Genomic DNA, 15,952 nt, shown 5'->3' on the forward strand with positions numbered 1-15,952 from the left:
TAATTATAACGCTTCTGGCCCCCAGGCCCATTTTGGGTGGGGAGGATCCGAGAGACAGGGGCTTGGACAGGCGAAAGCTCGTCTGGCAGGAGACCGCCAGCTCCATCCCAAGATTAGGCAGCCTCAGAGGCATCCATGCATACTGCCCCTGCTGTTTCCTGTCCATTTAACCTCCACGATCCTCCACAGCGTCCATCAATGTCTCCATGCGCAACTTTCAACTCTCTATACCCCAAACACTGGAGCGCGAGAGGATATACAGCACATCATCCCCTTAGCAAACGAGCTGTGTCAGGCAGAATTTTTAGGTGTTTCACCAGATACATAATGGAACTCGGTGCATCTGTCGCCGCCATGCTGGAGACCTGAAGTTTCAATCATAGCAGCGCAATATGGATGTCCAATACTGTCGCTCTTAATCATGGAACCATTTCCGAAAAAACAATTATAAATAGAACCGCTATGCTATTCCTTTATTCCTAGATGAAATATTCAAACAACCCCGCCTGTTTTGACAATGATAATTTTTTCAAAGTAAACGCTTCTGGCCCCCAGGCCCATTTTGGGTGGGGAGGAGCCGAGAGACAAGGGCTTGGACAGGCGAAAGCTCGCCTGGCAGCGGACCGCCAGCTCCATCCCAAGATTAGGCAGCCTCAGGGGCATCCATGCATGCTGCCCCTGCTGTTTTCTGTCCATTTTGCCTCCACGCTCCTCCACAGCGTCCACCAATGTCTGCATGAGCAACTTTCAACTCTCTATACCCCAGACGCTATAGCGCAAGAGGATATACAGCACATCGTCCCCTTATCAAACGAGCTGTCAGGCAGAATTTTCAGGTGTTTCACCAGATACATAATGAAACTCAGCGCATCTGTCGCCGCCATGCTGGAGACCTGAAGTTTCAATCATAGCAGCACAATATGGATGCCCCATACTGTCACTCTTAATCATGGAAGTCGTCTCCATGGCTGCCTCCACATGTCGTCCCCTTTTCAAACGAGCTGTGTCAGGCTCATTTTTCGGGTGTTTCACCAGATACGTTATGGAACTTGGTTACTATGTCGCCACCATGCTGTGTTATCGACTAAATATACCGTCAACCTTTTGTTCACATAGAAAATCATTTCAGCGCTTCTTGCTCACCTCCTTTGGTTCCTCTCTGCCACCCATTGGTTTGAAGACTGAGTCCATTTGGGGTATGTCGCCATGCCACTCTCTAGCCTGCCGCTGCTGCCGTTGCCTCTGCATGCCGTCCCCTAAAGTGTTAGGGTCAATTATTGGATGTTTTAGATGCTATCTAGCCTCATTCGGTCACTCTGTCATGGCCATGCTGTTGCCCATAATTTTAGCATAATGGTGCGATTAAGCAGCCTCAGAGGCATCCATGCATGCTGCCCCTGCTGTTTCCTGTCCATTTCCGTGGTGTTTCCATCATTTTCTGAGGTTCCCAGGTGTTTGGCCAAGCTTCCCTGTGCAGACCCTTGGTCCCCTTGAAAAATGCTCAAGTCTGCCACTGACTTCAACGGGGTTCGTTATTCGAGACGAGCACTCGAGCATCGAGAAAAGTTTGTCTCGAATAACGAGCACCTGAGCATTTTAGGGCTCGCTCATCTCTAGACGTGAATAGTGATACAAACGTGTTTTATTTATAACATCTTGACATCACAAAGTGTGATCACTTTATTTACTACACAATATAATTTGTATACTTGTGGTTAAAATGGAATCAAGTAACAAAAGTAACGATATTAAAAAAAATAGTAAAAGAAAATCTATCACCAGATACAAATTGCTAAATGACAAACCTCATTTGATTGTTGCTTCATATGTGAATTTAGTTCATCAGGTATTAGCCTAGGGGCGATAACCTTTCATTTTCATATAGCACACAAACGTACACACACAGAGAGAATAAATGTTCAAAATAAGAGAAAGTAATTAAAAAAACATACTATTTGATCAATTAGAATTGGTGTATGTCATTCAGCATTTTGCACCTGGTGAATATTGATGCAGAGCAATAAAGTAGTAAACACGACTTTAAATGTGATCAAATATAATGCAGTGAAAAGTCAACATTGCTTTTTCCCAGGAAATCGGTTTATTACTAATGTCCCTGTGAGTCACCACCAAGGTATAAATATGTTACACAAGATAAAAAAACATTAAAACTAGCAAAAGCCTTCCAGGATGGTGAGTGTATTCTATTCTCAACAAAATCTTCATATTGTAATTATACAACTGTGATCAATTAACATACTCATCATATATTATCAGAATAATTATGCTTATATTGGCATAGTAGTATTGTTTATAATTGTTTGTTAACCTTCCAGATCCTCTAAGTTTGTGCCTTTTGTTTTTACCTTAATCTTATTGCACAATTGGGGAGGTTTTAAGGAGGATTTTTAACTTCTGAAGTAACTCTTATACATATGTCATCCTCTGTTCGTAAGCTATGGCTGAGGATGCGCTGATATGGACTTTTCATGTAAGCAACTCTGTACTCTTTTCCTACTATAATTCTATATCCTCAGATCTGGTGACCATTCTTATCTGTTTTGTCTTTTTCTTTGTTCTGCTCTTTGGCACAGGTAGGAATGTTGATTTTCTTTCCCTTACCGCTTGGGAAGGCGAGGCAATCAGGCAGGGTCTGCTGGAAAGGGTGTTAAATATCAGGGCCCACTGTCTCTGTCAGTGTCACCTGTCAGTTGGTAGATCATTACAGTAACTATGTATAGCCCATCCTCAGGACACTGACATTAGTATCTCTTGTAGAATTTAAGTTGTTTCCATTAACCTTTTCATCCCTAAATAAAGAAGCACATGCACAATAGTTGCATCAACTAAAATCTTCCAGACACCTCAATAATTGCCACTTTTATCTAGCTCACACACTACATAATGTTTCCCTTCATGTCCCCCTTTTATAGCCCTCCACCACATACAATGCTCCATTATTGTGGCCACCTCCTTTTTAAAAAAAAATATATATAAAAAGGGATAGTCACATGTGGTTTCCAGCACTCTAGGATGTCCAGGATAACTCTGCCGACTCCACATCTTGCCTTGTAGGTGGTGGAATTTAAAACCAAACACAAAAATTCTGTTTTTAATGCAGGGAGTATTGCCACTACAAAAGTCCTTCGAGAACTCAAATTGCATAGCATTTTTTTTTGTGGGGGTGCAAAAAATCGGCAAAAAAGCTACAAAAATCCAGGCAGGTATTTTGCTGGTTTAAAATTTTTCTTGTACAGAAAAATCATCAGTTTGCAACCATAACCATAACTGCCTTCAGGTCATTCTTGCATGGCATGCATTGGGGTAATATATCTGCTTAAAATTCCAAAGCCATGAAGCTAGTACTATAATCTGCCACATGACAGATACATGATTGGTCCCGTAGCTGCCTTTCACTTGGATGGAAATTTGCTCAGTATTTTGCGCAATTTGAGATTTAACTGCAGCAAAGGGGGTAGAGAAGACATGCATCCTCCTAGCACCACTCTCTAGTGCTAGACTGAGGGAAAGAAACTAGACCAGGCAACACAGTGGCACACCAAGGAGTAGAGTTTATCATTAGGGGGTTTGCATGGACTCCCACGAAGTCAATTCCATTCCTTTGCACTGGTCTATCATTATCCAGGGAAGACAAAAAGTCAGTAGCCAGTAGTCAGGGACGTAGCATAAGGTTAGGGCAGGCGGCAAAGGAGCAAAGTCAGGGACAGAACTGGGGTCACAACGGGAATTCACCAAACAATCACAGAGCAAAGGAACAAACTTTTCACTATGGCATGAGGCACAAACATCCTGAGGGGCATAAGGGAAGAGGCTGGCTATTTATTATATTGCCAGATGGCCAGAGCCAAATAACAGCACGCTGGCCCTTTAAATCTCAAAAAGACGACTCGCACGCCCTAGGAGGCGGGGACGTGTGCACTGGATTGCGGGAAACAGCACTGGATCGCGGACAAGTAAATGAGCCTGCTGCAACGCTGAGGGGGCACATGGAGGCACTCAGGTGCACCTGCGACCTGAGAAGGGGTCGCAGGAGCACCTGTGACACATAGTAGACGTGCCCATCATTTTTCTTGCTCCTATGTATGTAAATGAGGAAACCCCCAAAAAACTAGAAAGTGTCCAACTATTATTAGCCCTTCTATCCAATAAAAGGATTTGTGATATTCCTAAAATATATGTTTGGCATAAAAACTAATTAGCAATTTATTAGCAGCTCTAACATCGCCGACATTGGCTACTCTCCCACTTATATATGTGCAGAGCTAAAGGGTGAATTTAGTAAAGTAGACAGCATGAATTTTTTTTCCGTTTTTCCTGTAGGTTTCTCCACACAAGAAAAAGGATCAGAAAAGAATATGTTTTCAACATAGCAACAAAAACAAAGGAAATTCTTTGCAGTGTTTATATTTAGAGATGAGCGAACATGCTCGTCCGAGCTTGATGCTCGGTCGAGCATTAGGGTACTCGAAACTGCTCGTTGCTCGGACGAATACTTCGCCCGCTCGAGAAAATGGCAGCTCCCGCCGTTTTGCTTTTTGGCGGCCAGAAACAGAGCCAATCACAAGCCAGGAGACTCTGCACTCCACCCAGCATGACGTGGTACCCTTACACGTCGATAGCAGTGGTTGGCTGGCCAGATCAGGTGACCCTGGGATAGACTAGCCGCTGCCCGCGCTGCTCGGATCATTCTGTGTCTGGATGCCGCTAGGGAGAGAGCTGCTGCTGGTCAGGGAAAGCGTTAGGGTGTTCTATTAGCTTACTGTTAGGCAGGAGTGATTCTCAAAGAACCCAACAGCCCTTCTTAGGGCTACAATAACGTTCTACTTTTTTTATTTTAATTTGCATCTAGTACCATTTTGTGAGGAATTAGCAGGGGGACTTGCTACCGTTGTGTTTAGCTCTTAGTGGCACACATATCCATAGCAAAGACCGAAGTGGGAAAATTTAGTAGGGGTTGGATTTCAATTAGGCACTAACTCAGTGTCATCTCATCTGGCATAGTAGTGTGCTTTGATACTTGGCTAGAAAATAGCCATAGGAGAATACAAAGAGCTTACTTACGCCTACAGTAGCGTTCTATATATTTGATTTCTGGTTGATCTGCTGGTGGCTGTACTTTCTGCAGTGCATGTACTAGCCAATTCTGAGCAATTTGTAGTGAGACTTGCGACCGCTGTGTTCTGCGCTTAGTGACGCACATATCCATAGCAAAGACCGAAGTGGGAAAATTTAGTAGGGGTTGGATTTCAATTAGGCACTAACTCAGTGTCATCTCATCTGGCATAGTAGTGTGCTTTGATACTTGGCTAGAAAATAGCCATAGGAGAATACAAAGAGCTTACTTACGCCTACAGTAGCGTTCTATATATTTGATTTCTGGTTGATCTGCTGGTGGCTGTACTTTCTGCAGTGCATTTACTAGCCAATTCTGAGCAATTTGTAGTGAGACTTGCGACCGCTGTGTTCTGCGCTTAGTGACGCACATATCCATAGCAAAGACCGAAGTGGGAAAATTTAGTAGGGGTTGGATTTCAATTAGGCACTAACTCAGTGTCATCTCATCTGGCATAGTAGTGTGCTTTGATACTTGGCTAGAAAATAGCCATAGGAGAATACAAAGAGCTTACTTACGCCTACAGTAGCGTTCTATATATTTGATTTCTGGTTGATCTGCTGGTGGCTGTACTTTCTGCAGTGCATGTACTAGCCAATTCTGAGCAATTTGTAGTGAGACTTGCGACCGCTGTGTTCTGCGCTTAGTGACGCACATATCCATAGCAAAGACCGAAGTGGGAAAATTTTGTAGGGGTTGGATTTCAATTAGGCACTAACTCAGTGTCATCTCATCTGGCATAGTAGTGTGCTTTGATACTTGGCTAGAAAATAGCCATAGGAGAATACAAAGAGCTTACTTACGCCTACAGTAGCGTTCTATATATTTGATTTCTGGTTGATCTGCTGGTGGCTGTACTTTCTGCAGTGCATGTACTAGCCAATTCTGAGCAATTTGTAGTGAGACTTGCGACCGCTGTGTTCTGCGCTTAGTGACGCACATATCCATAGCAAAGACCGAAGTGGGAAAATTTAGTAGGGGTTGGATTTCAATTAGGCACTAACTCAGTGTCATCTCATCTGGCATAGTAGTGTGCTTTGATACTTGGCTAGAAAATAGCCATAGGAGAATACAAAGAGCTTACTTACGCCTACAGTAGCGTTCTATATATTTGATTTCTGGTTGATCTGCTGGTGGCTGTACTTTCTGCAGTGCATGTACTAGCCAATTCTGAGCAATTTGTAGTGAGACTTGCGACCGCTGTGTTCTGCGCTTAGTGACGCACATATCCATAGCAAAGACCGAAGTGGGAAAATTTAGTAGGGGTTGGATTTCAATTAGGCACTAACTCAGTGTCATCTCATCTGGCATAGTAGTGTGCTTTGATACTTGGCTAGAAAATAGCCATAGGAGAATACAAAGAGCTTACTTACGCCTACAGTAGCGTTCTATATATTTGATTTCTGGTTGATCTGCTGGTGGCTGTACTTTCTGCAGTGCATGTACTAGCCAATTCTGAGCAATTTGTAGTGAGACTTGCGACCGCTGTGTTCTGCGCTTAGTGACGCACATATCCATAGCAAAGACCGAAGTGGGAAAATTTAGTAGGGGTTGGATTTCAATTAGGCACTAACTCAGTGTCATCTCATCTGGCATAGTAGTGTGCTTTGATACTTGGCTAGAAAATAGCCATAGGAGAATACAAAGAGCTTACTTACGCCTACAGTAGCGTTCTATATATTTGATTTCTGGTTGATCTGCTGGTGGCTGTACTTTCTGCAGTGCATGTACTAGCCAATTCTGAGCAATTTGTAGTGAGACTTGCGACCGCTGTGTTCTGCGCTTAGTGACGCACATATCCATAGCAAAGACCGAAGTGGGAAAATTTAGTAGGGGTTGGATTTCAATTAGGCACTAACTCAGTGTCATCTCATCTGGCAAAGTAGTGTGCTTTGATACTTGGCTAGAAAATAGCCATAGGAGAATACAAAGAGCTTACTTACGCCTACAGTAGCGTTCTATATATTTGATTTCTGGTTGATCTGCTGGTGGCTGTACTTTCTGCAGTGCATGTACTAGCCAATTCTGAGCAATTTGTAGTGAGACTTGCGACCGCTGTGTTCTGCGCTTAGTGACGCACATATCCATAGCAAAGACCGAAGTGGGAAAATTTTGTAGGGGTTGGATTTCAATTAGGCACTAACTCAGTGTCATCTCATCTGGCATAGTAGTGTGCTTTGATACTTGGCTAGAAAATAGCCATAGCAATAGGATAGCATTGTTTGGTTTTAAAAACTCAAAAAAAAACAAAAAACACAAAAAAAAACAAAAAACACAAAAAAAAACAAAAAACACAAAAAAAACCAAAAAAAAGTTAAAAAAAAAATAAAGTTATAACTCTCATTTTAAAAATGTTTAACCCGAGGGCTAGGGGTAGAGGACGAGGGCGGGGACGTGGGCGTCCAACTACTGCAGGGGTCAGAGGCCGTGGTCCTGGGCGGGGTGAGACACCACCTGCTTATGAGGGAGCAGGGGAACGAACGAAAACCCGACGTATTCGGAAAAACCGCCGCATTTAAAAACCGAAAATGTGTCGCTTGGGGAGCGCTCACCTTCACCTTCTATGGGATGGTGCATTCCGGGGCGTTAAGATTATTTTCGGCGCTGCAGCGCCACCTGGTGGACGGCGGAGGAACTACCATCTTAAATCCCAGCCGGACCCGAATCCTGTGCAGAGAACGCGCCGCTGGATCGCGAATGGGCCGGGTAAGTAAATGTGCCCCAATGTGTGAAGGCAGCTAAAAAGACGACGTGTGAAGGCTGCTATGGAGACAATTTAATTTGGATAGTGCCTGTATGTGGCAGTCCAAAAAAGTTTTCAAACCAGAGGAGCAGGTAGCTGGTCCTCCAGAAAAATTACATAGATTGAATGCCTGTATGTGGCAGTCCAAAAAAGTTTTCAAACCAGAGGAGCAGGTAGCTGGTCCTCCAGAAAAATTACATAGATTGAGTGCCTGTATGTGACAGTCCAAAACAGTTTTCAAACCACAGGAGCAGGTAGCTGGTCCTCCAAAAAGATTAAATAAATTGAGTGCCTGTATGTGGCAGTCCAAAACAGTTTTCAAACCAGAGTAGCAGGTAGCTGGTCCTCCAGAAAAATTACATAGATTGAGTGCCTGTATGTGGCAGTCCAAAAAAGTTTTCAAAGCAGAGGAGCAGGTAGCTGGTCCTCCAAAAAGATTAAATAAATTGAGTGCCTGTATGTGGCAGTCCAAAAAAGTTTTCAAACCAGAGGAGCAGGTAGCTGGTCCTCCAGAAAAATTACATAGATTGAATGCCTGTATGTGGCAGTCCAAAAAAGTTTTCAAACCAGAGGAGCAGGTAGCTGGTCCTCCAGAAAAATTACATAGATTGAGTGCCTGTATGTGACAGTCCAAAACAGTTTTCAAACCAGAGGAGCAGGTAGCTGGTCCTCCAAAAAGATTAAATAAATTGAGTGCCTGTATGTGGCAGTCCAAAACAGTTTTCAAACCAGAGTAGCAGGTAGCTGGTCCTCCAGAAAAATTACATAGATTGAGTGCCTGTATGTGGCAGTCCAAAAAAGTTTTCAAAGCAGAGGAGCAGGTAGCTGGTCCTCCAAAAAGATTAAATAAATTGAGTGCCTGTATGTGGCAGTCCAAAAAAGTTTTCAAACCAGAGGAGCAGGTAGCTGGTCCTCCAGAAAAATTACATAGATTGAGTGCCTGTATGTGGCACTCCCAAAAATTGTTTAAAACAGAGGACAGGGTAGTTGGCCCTCCAGAAAAATTAAATACATAGAGTACTATAGCCAGAGCCAGTTGGCCCTGGCAAAAAAATAGCCAGTTTCCTCTGCTTTAGTGTACAAAGAGGAGGAGAAGGAGGACAATGAGGAGGAGGAGTGCATACATTATTCAGGTTCAGCTTCTTTCACCTGGTGGAGAATGGAAATGCGGAGAAATCCAGGCTTTATTCATCTTGATAAGCGTCAGCCTGTCAGCGCTGTCAGTCGACAGGCGTGTACGCTTATCGGTGATGATGCCACCAGCTGCACTGAAAACCCGCTCGGACAACACGCTAGCGGCAGGGCAGGCAAGAACCTCCAAGGCGTACAGCACCAGTTCGTGCCACATGTCCAGCTTTGAAACCCAGTAGTTGTAGGGAGCTGTGTGATCATTTAGGACGATGGTATGGTCAGCTACATACTCCCTCACCATCTTTCTGTAAAGATCAGCCCTACTCTGTCGAGACTGGGGACAGGTGACAGTGTCTTGCTGGGGTGACATAAAACTGGCAAAGGCCTTGTAAAGCGTACCCCTGCCAGTGCTGGACAAGCTGCCTGGTCGCCTACTCTCCCTCGCTACTTGTCCCGCAGAAGTACACCCTCTGCCACTAGCGCTGTCAGAAGGGAAATACTGTTTCAGCTTGTGCACCAGGGCCTGCTGGTATTCATGCATTCTCACACTCCTTTCCTCTCCAGGGATGAGAGTGGAAAGATTTTGCTTGTACCGTGGGTCCAGGAGTATCCAGTAATCGATGCTGGAATAAATTCTTTGAACGCGAGGGTCACGGGATAGGCAGCCTAGCATGAAATCTGCCATATGCGCCAGAGTCCCAACGCGCAAGAATTCACTCCCCTCACTTGCCTGATTGTCCATTTTCTCCTCCTCCAACTCCTCTTCTTCTGCCCTTACACACTGAACAGTGAAAGACTGAGCAATGCTCCCCTCTTCCGTCTCGCCAACATTCTCCTCCTCCACTTCCTCCGATATGCGCTGAGAAACAGACCTGAGGGTGCTTTGGCTATCAACAAAGGAATCTTCTTCCCCCGTCTCTTGTGACGAGCGCAAAGCTTCCGACTTCATGCTGACCAGAGAGTTTTTCAACAGGCCAAGCAGCGGGATGGTGAGGCTGATGATGGCGGCATTGCCGCTGACCATCTGTGTTGACTCCTCAAAGTTACTCAGCACCTGACAGATATCAGACATCCACGTCCACTCCTCATTGTAGACTTGAGGAAGCTGACTGACCTGACTACCAGTTCTGGTGGAAGTTGACATCTGGCAGTCTACAATCGCTCTGCGCTGCTGGTAAACTCTGGATAACATGGCTAATGTTGAATTCCACCTCGTGGGCACGTCGCACAACAGTCGGTGAGCGGGCAGTTGGAGGCGGCGCTGTACTGCCCTGAGAGTGGCAGCATCTGTGCTGGACTTCCTGAAATGCGCACAGATGTGGCGCACCTTCGTGAGCAAATCAGACAGATTGGGGTATGTCTTGAGGAAACGCTGAACTATGAGATTTAACACATGGGCCAGGCATGGCACATGTGTCAGTCTGCCGAGTTGTCGAGCTGCCACCAGGTTACGGCCGTTGTCACACACAACCATGCCTGGCTTCAGGTTCAGCGGTGCCAGCCACAGATCAGTCTAGGCTCAGCAGTTTGAGCACCAGCTGCTGTCGCTTAGCGACAGCACTGCTGCTGTGCCTAGAGCTACCGACTGATGGCGCCATGCCCACGGATGGTAATTCGGAGGAGGAGGTGGAGGAGGCATAGTAGGCCTGAGAGACCTGGACCGAGGTTGGCCCCGCAATCCTCGGCGTCAGCAGTATATGAGCAGCCCCAGGGTCAGACTCATAGTTTCATAGTTTATACGGTTGAAAAAAGACACTTGTCCATCAAGTTCAACCAAGGAAGGGAAGGGATTGGATGAGGAAGGGATTTTGGGGGAAACAATTCTATATAACATAACCATCAATGTTATTTAGGTTTAAAAAGGCATCTAGACCCTTCTTGAAGCTCTCTACTGTCCTTGCTGTGACCAGCGCCTGAGGCAGGCTATTCCACAGATTTACCGTTCTTATAGTAAAAAAGCCCTGTCGTCCCCGGTGATTAAACCTTGATTTCTCCAAACGGAGACAGTGCCCCCTCGTCTTTTGATTTGATTTAATCTGAAACAACTTACCATCATATTTTTTGTATGGACCATTCATATATTTATATAAATTAATCATGTCCCCTCGTAGTCGTCTCTTTTTTAGACTAAATAAATCTAGTTGTTTTAATCTTTCCTCATAACTAAGACCCTCCATACCCCTTATCATTTTTGTGGCTCTACGTTGAACCCTCTCCAGCTCCAGGGCATCCTTTTTATGGACCGGTGCCCAGAACTGGACAGCATATTCCAGGTGAGGCCGAACCAATGCCTTGTAGAGTGGTAATATTACATCCCTATCACGAGAGTCCATTCCACTTTTGATGCATGACAAGATCCTACTAGCTTTAGAGGCAGCTGCTTGACATGCTGTTACTCAATTTATGATCTACTAGTACCCCCAGGTCCTTCTCAACAAGGGACTCTCCCAGATTTACTCCCCCAAGTACATATTTTGCCTTTGGATTATTGGCCCCCAGGTGCATAACCTTACATTTATCCACATTAAACCTTATTTGCCAAGTGGATGACCAAACATTCAGTTTGTCTAAGTCCCCCTGCAGCCTATGAACATCCTCCATAGACTGTATTACACTACACAGTTTGGTGTCATCTGCAAAAATAGACACAGTGCTATTAATTCCTACCTCAACATCATTAATAAATATATTAAATAGTAGTGGGCCAAGTACAGAACCCTGGGGTACACCACTCATAACTGGTGACCATTCCAAGTAGGAATAATTGACCACAACTCTCTGGATATGATCCTTTAGCCAGTTTGCAATCCAATTGCAAATGATTTCTGCCAAACCAATAGCCCTAATTTTACCCATCAGGCGTCTATGAGGGACAGTGTCAAATGCCTTTGCAAAGTCCAAGAACACAATATCCACAGCTGCTCCTCCATCCAGGCACCTGCTCACCTCTTCATAGAAGCAGATAAGGTTAGTTTGACAACTTCTATTCTTAGTAAACCCATGCTGGCTGTCACTTATTATACTATTTGATGTCACATACTCCAGTATATAGTCTTTTACTAACCCTTCCAGTATTTTCCCCACAATGGAAGTTAAGCTTACAGGCCTGTAATTGCCTGGCGAAGTTCTAGAGCCCTTTTTATATATTGGCACCACATTTGCCTTGCGCCAGTCACTTGGCACCACACCAGACATTACGGAATCTCTGAAGTTGTTAGACAGCGGTACAGCAATAACAGAACTGAGTTCTTTAAGAACTCTGGGGTGTAACCCATCTGGTCCAGGAGCTTTGTACACATTGATTTTATTGAGCTTAGATTGGATCATGTATACATTCAGCCAGTCTAGTATATCACAGGATCCATGACCCGCACTGGCACCACCCACGTCAGAAGTTCTTTCTTCTATCGGATAAACGGAGCTAAAAAACCTATTAAGTATCTCCGCCTTCTCTTGGTCTCCAGTCACCGATGCCCCATTTTCAGAATAAAGAGGTCCAACCTGTTCCGACCCATTTTTTTTTTGCATTGATATACTTAAAAAATTTCTTGGGATTTGTTTTACTATCTTTAGCCATCTGTCTTTCATTTTGTATTTTGGCTGATTTGATTTCTTTTTTACAGATTTTGGTAAGTTTTTTGTAAGTATTGACTCGGTCCCAGCCTCCACCAAGTTAACCCAATTTGCCGTCAGCGATATATAGTGGCCCTGCCCGGCAGCGCTCATCCACGTGTCCGTGGTCAGGTGGACCGTGTCAGAAACGGCGTTGGTCATGGCACGGATGATGTTGTCTGACACATGCTGGTGCAGGGCTGGGACGGCACATCGGGAAAAGTAGTGGCGGCTGGGGACTGAATACCGAGGGGCGGCCGCCGCTATGAGGTTGCGAAAGGCCTCAGTCTCTACCAGCCTATAGGGCAGCATCTCCAGGCTAAGCAGTTTGGAGATGTGGACGTTGAGGGCTTGGGCGTGTGGGTGGGTTGCACTGTACTTCCTCTTGCGCTCCAGCGTCTGGGGTATGGAGAGCTGAACGCTGCGCATGGAGACATTGGTGGATGCTGTGGAGGATCGTGGAGGCGAAGGTGTGGTTTTCGCACGGGAGGTGTTTGGGCCGGGGTCCTGGGCAGGGGGCTGACTAGCTGAGGCAGCATGTGACACAGGGGAAGAAGCAGTGGTGTGCCCGCCCGGAGGTGAACGGCCTTGGTTCCATTGAGTGGGGTGTTTAGCATTCATATGCCTGCACATACTGATGGTGGTTAAGCTGGTAGTGGTGGAACCCCTGCTGATACTGGTGTGGCACAGTTTGCACACCTCATCCGGTGTTTCTTTAAAGAACCTCCAGACTTCCGAAAATCTAGCCCTCGCCACGGGAGCTTGACTACGTGAAACATTTGGCACTGATGCACCAGCTCTGGCCCTGCCTCTCCGTCCGGCCCCACCACTGCCTCTTCCAACCTGTTCTCCTCGAGGACTCGCCTCCGTCTCAGAAGCACTGTGTTCACCCGGCCTATCAACCCAGCTTGGGTCTGTCACCTCATCATCCTCCGATCCCTCAGTCTGCTCCCCCCTCGGACTTCCTGCCCTGACAACAACTTCACCACTGTCTGACAACCGTATCTCCTCATTGTCCGACACCTCTTTACACACTTCTTCCACTACGTCAACAATGTCATCATCACCTACAGACTGCGACCGGTGGAAAACCTGGGCATCGGAAAAGAGCTCAGCAGCAACCGGACAAGTGGTTTGTGACTCTGGGAAGGGTCCAGAAAACAGTTCCTTAGAGTATGCCGGTTCAAATGCCAAATTTCCCTGGGAGGGGGCAGACTGGGGGGAAGAAGGCTGAGGTGGAGGAGCTGGAGGAGTGCTGATTTCGGTGACATGGGTGGACTGCGTGGAAGACTGACTGGTGGACAAATGACTAGAAGCATTGTCCGCAATCCACAATCGCAATGTTCTGGCCTCAACTTGAGACATGAACCTAGGGAATGTAGCTCTGTGGCGTCCCCCTGCTCCCACATCAGCAGGTGGTGTCTCACCCCGCCCAGGACCACGGGCTCTGACCCCTGCAGTAGTTGGACGCCCATGCCCTCATCCTCTACCCCTAGACCTCGGGTTCAACATTTTCAAAATTAAAGTGTAAACTGTAAAACTGTGTTTTTTTGGTGTTTTTTTGGTGTTTTTTTGTGTTTTTGTTTTTTTTTTAACAAAACGATGCTATCCTATTGCTATGGCTAGTTTCTAATCTACACTGACAGCACACAACAGGATTTTGTGCTGTGCCTGATGACTTTTAGTTTTGAAAAAAAAAAAAAAAGAAAAGAAAAAGCAGACTGTGCCTAATTCAATCAAACCCCTAATAAATTGTCCCACTTAGGTGTTTGAGATGGATATGTGTGTCACTAAGAGCTAAACAGAATGTTCGCAAGACTCCCTGCAAATTCGTCACAATATGGTGCTAGCTGCACTAATAGTGCCAGCAAGGCCAGCCACAAGCAAATCAACCAAAAATAAAATATATAACGCTATTGTAGCCCTAAGAAGGCCTGTTGGGTTCTCGTATGGCTAGTTTCTAGCCTACACTGACAGCACACAACTGGATTTTGTGTGGTGCCTGATGACTTTGGGTTATAAAAAAAAAGAAAAGTAAAAAAAAAAAAAGAGAAAAAGCAGACTGTGCCTAATTCAATCAAACCCCATAATAAATTGTCCCACTTAGGTGTTTGAGATGGATATGTGTGTCACTAAAAGCTAAATATAACGTTCGCAAGTCTCCCTGCAAATTCGTCACAATATGGTACTAGCTGCACTACTAGTGCCAGCAAGGCCAGCCACAAGCAAACCAAAAAAAAAAAATATATAACGCTATTCTAGCCCTAACAAGGGCTGTTGGGTTCTTGTCGACTCACTCCTGCCTAACAGTAAGCTAATATAACAGCCTAACACTATCCCTGCAGCAGCAGCAGCTCTCTCCCTAATGGCATCCAGACAGAGAATGACGCGAGCAGCGCGGGCAGGGGCTAGTATATTCCAGGGTCACCTCGAACGAGCATCAAGCTCGGACGAGTGTGTTTGCTCATCTCTACGTGTGACACAATGCTCTTCTAAATCCCTGTCTCGGCGACGCGATCCCCGACGGAAATTACTAAGGGACCCTTAGTAAATAAGCCCTAATGGTTACTAAAAGAGCTATGTCCGTTCCCCCACACCTAGTTATGATTTAGTAATGAGGTGAACACAGACTCTTATTACATTGATCTGAGACTGAAGACTTTCCCACCCTGGAGATTGGAATCAGCGGCAGCTGAAGGGGAGAAGTAATGCATATTTTTTGTAATCACTTATTTAATCTAAATTAAACAACAAGGGCCCAGTAAAATTTGAAAATTTGGGTTAACAAGGTTTGTGGGGCACATGTTTTCCTCATTGTACGTCAAATGCCGGATTCGAGCCGGTTCTAAATAAATTTTCTTAGAAAATTCGGCGAACCTGGTCAAACCGAATTTTGATAAATTCGCCCATCTCTAATATCAACACAACACCTTTATTTTGCCAAAAAATGTGATCATAATTAGACAACATCAATGACTGTAGCACAAAGAAATATTATAATTAACCGCTTAACGCCGCAGCCCTTTTTAGTTTTTGCGTTTTCATTTTTCACTCCCCACCTTCAAAAATCTATAACTTTTTTATTTTTCCATGTACAGAGCTGTGTGACGGCTTATTTTCTGTGTAACAAATTACACTTCAAAATGGTGGTATTGTATATTCCATGCCGTGTACTGGGAAATGGGAAAAAATGGCAGTATAAGTGGCAGTATAAGTGAAAAATGAAAATGGCAGTATAAGTGGATTTTACTCCAAATACATTACAATGTGCTGGTAGCACATTGTAATGCATGGGTTAACACGAAGTAGCCTCGGGTCTTCGGAAGACGCAA

General features: G+C 45.0%; 1 long non-coding RNA gene across 1 annotated transcript in view; it reads left to right on the forward strand.

Annotated features, from left to right (window-relative positions):
• The first annotated feature begins 2,176 nt into the window (after nt 1–2,176).
• Nucleotides 2,177–15,952, forward strand: part of LOC140105508 (uncharacterized) — a 54,610-nt gene continuing 40,834 nt past the window's right edge. Inside the window, exon 1 of the long non-coding RNA XR_011850582.1 lies at nt 2,177–2,193. This is a non-coding gene — a long non-coding RNA (uncharacterized lncRNA). The remainder of the gene's footprint in view (nt 2,194–15,952) is intronic.

This window comes from Engystomops pustulosus, chromosome 11 (genome assembly GCF_040894005.1).
Source record: "Engystomops pustulosus chromosome 11, aEngPut4.maternal, whole genome shotgun sequence".
In the NCBI taxonomy this organism is placed as follows: domain Eukaryota; kingdom Metazoa; phylum Chordata; class Amphibia; order Anura; family Leptodactylidae; genus Engystomops; species Engystomops pustulosus.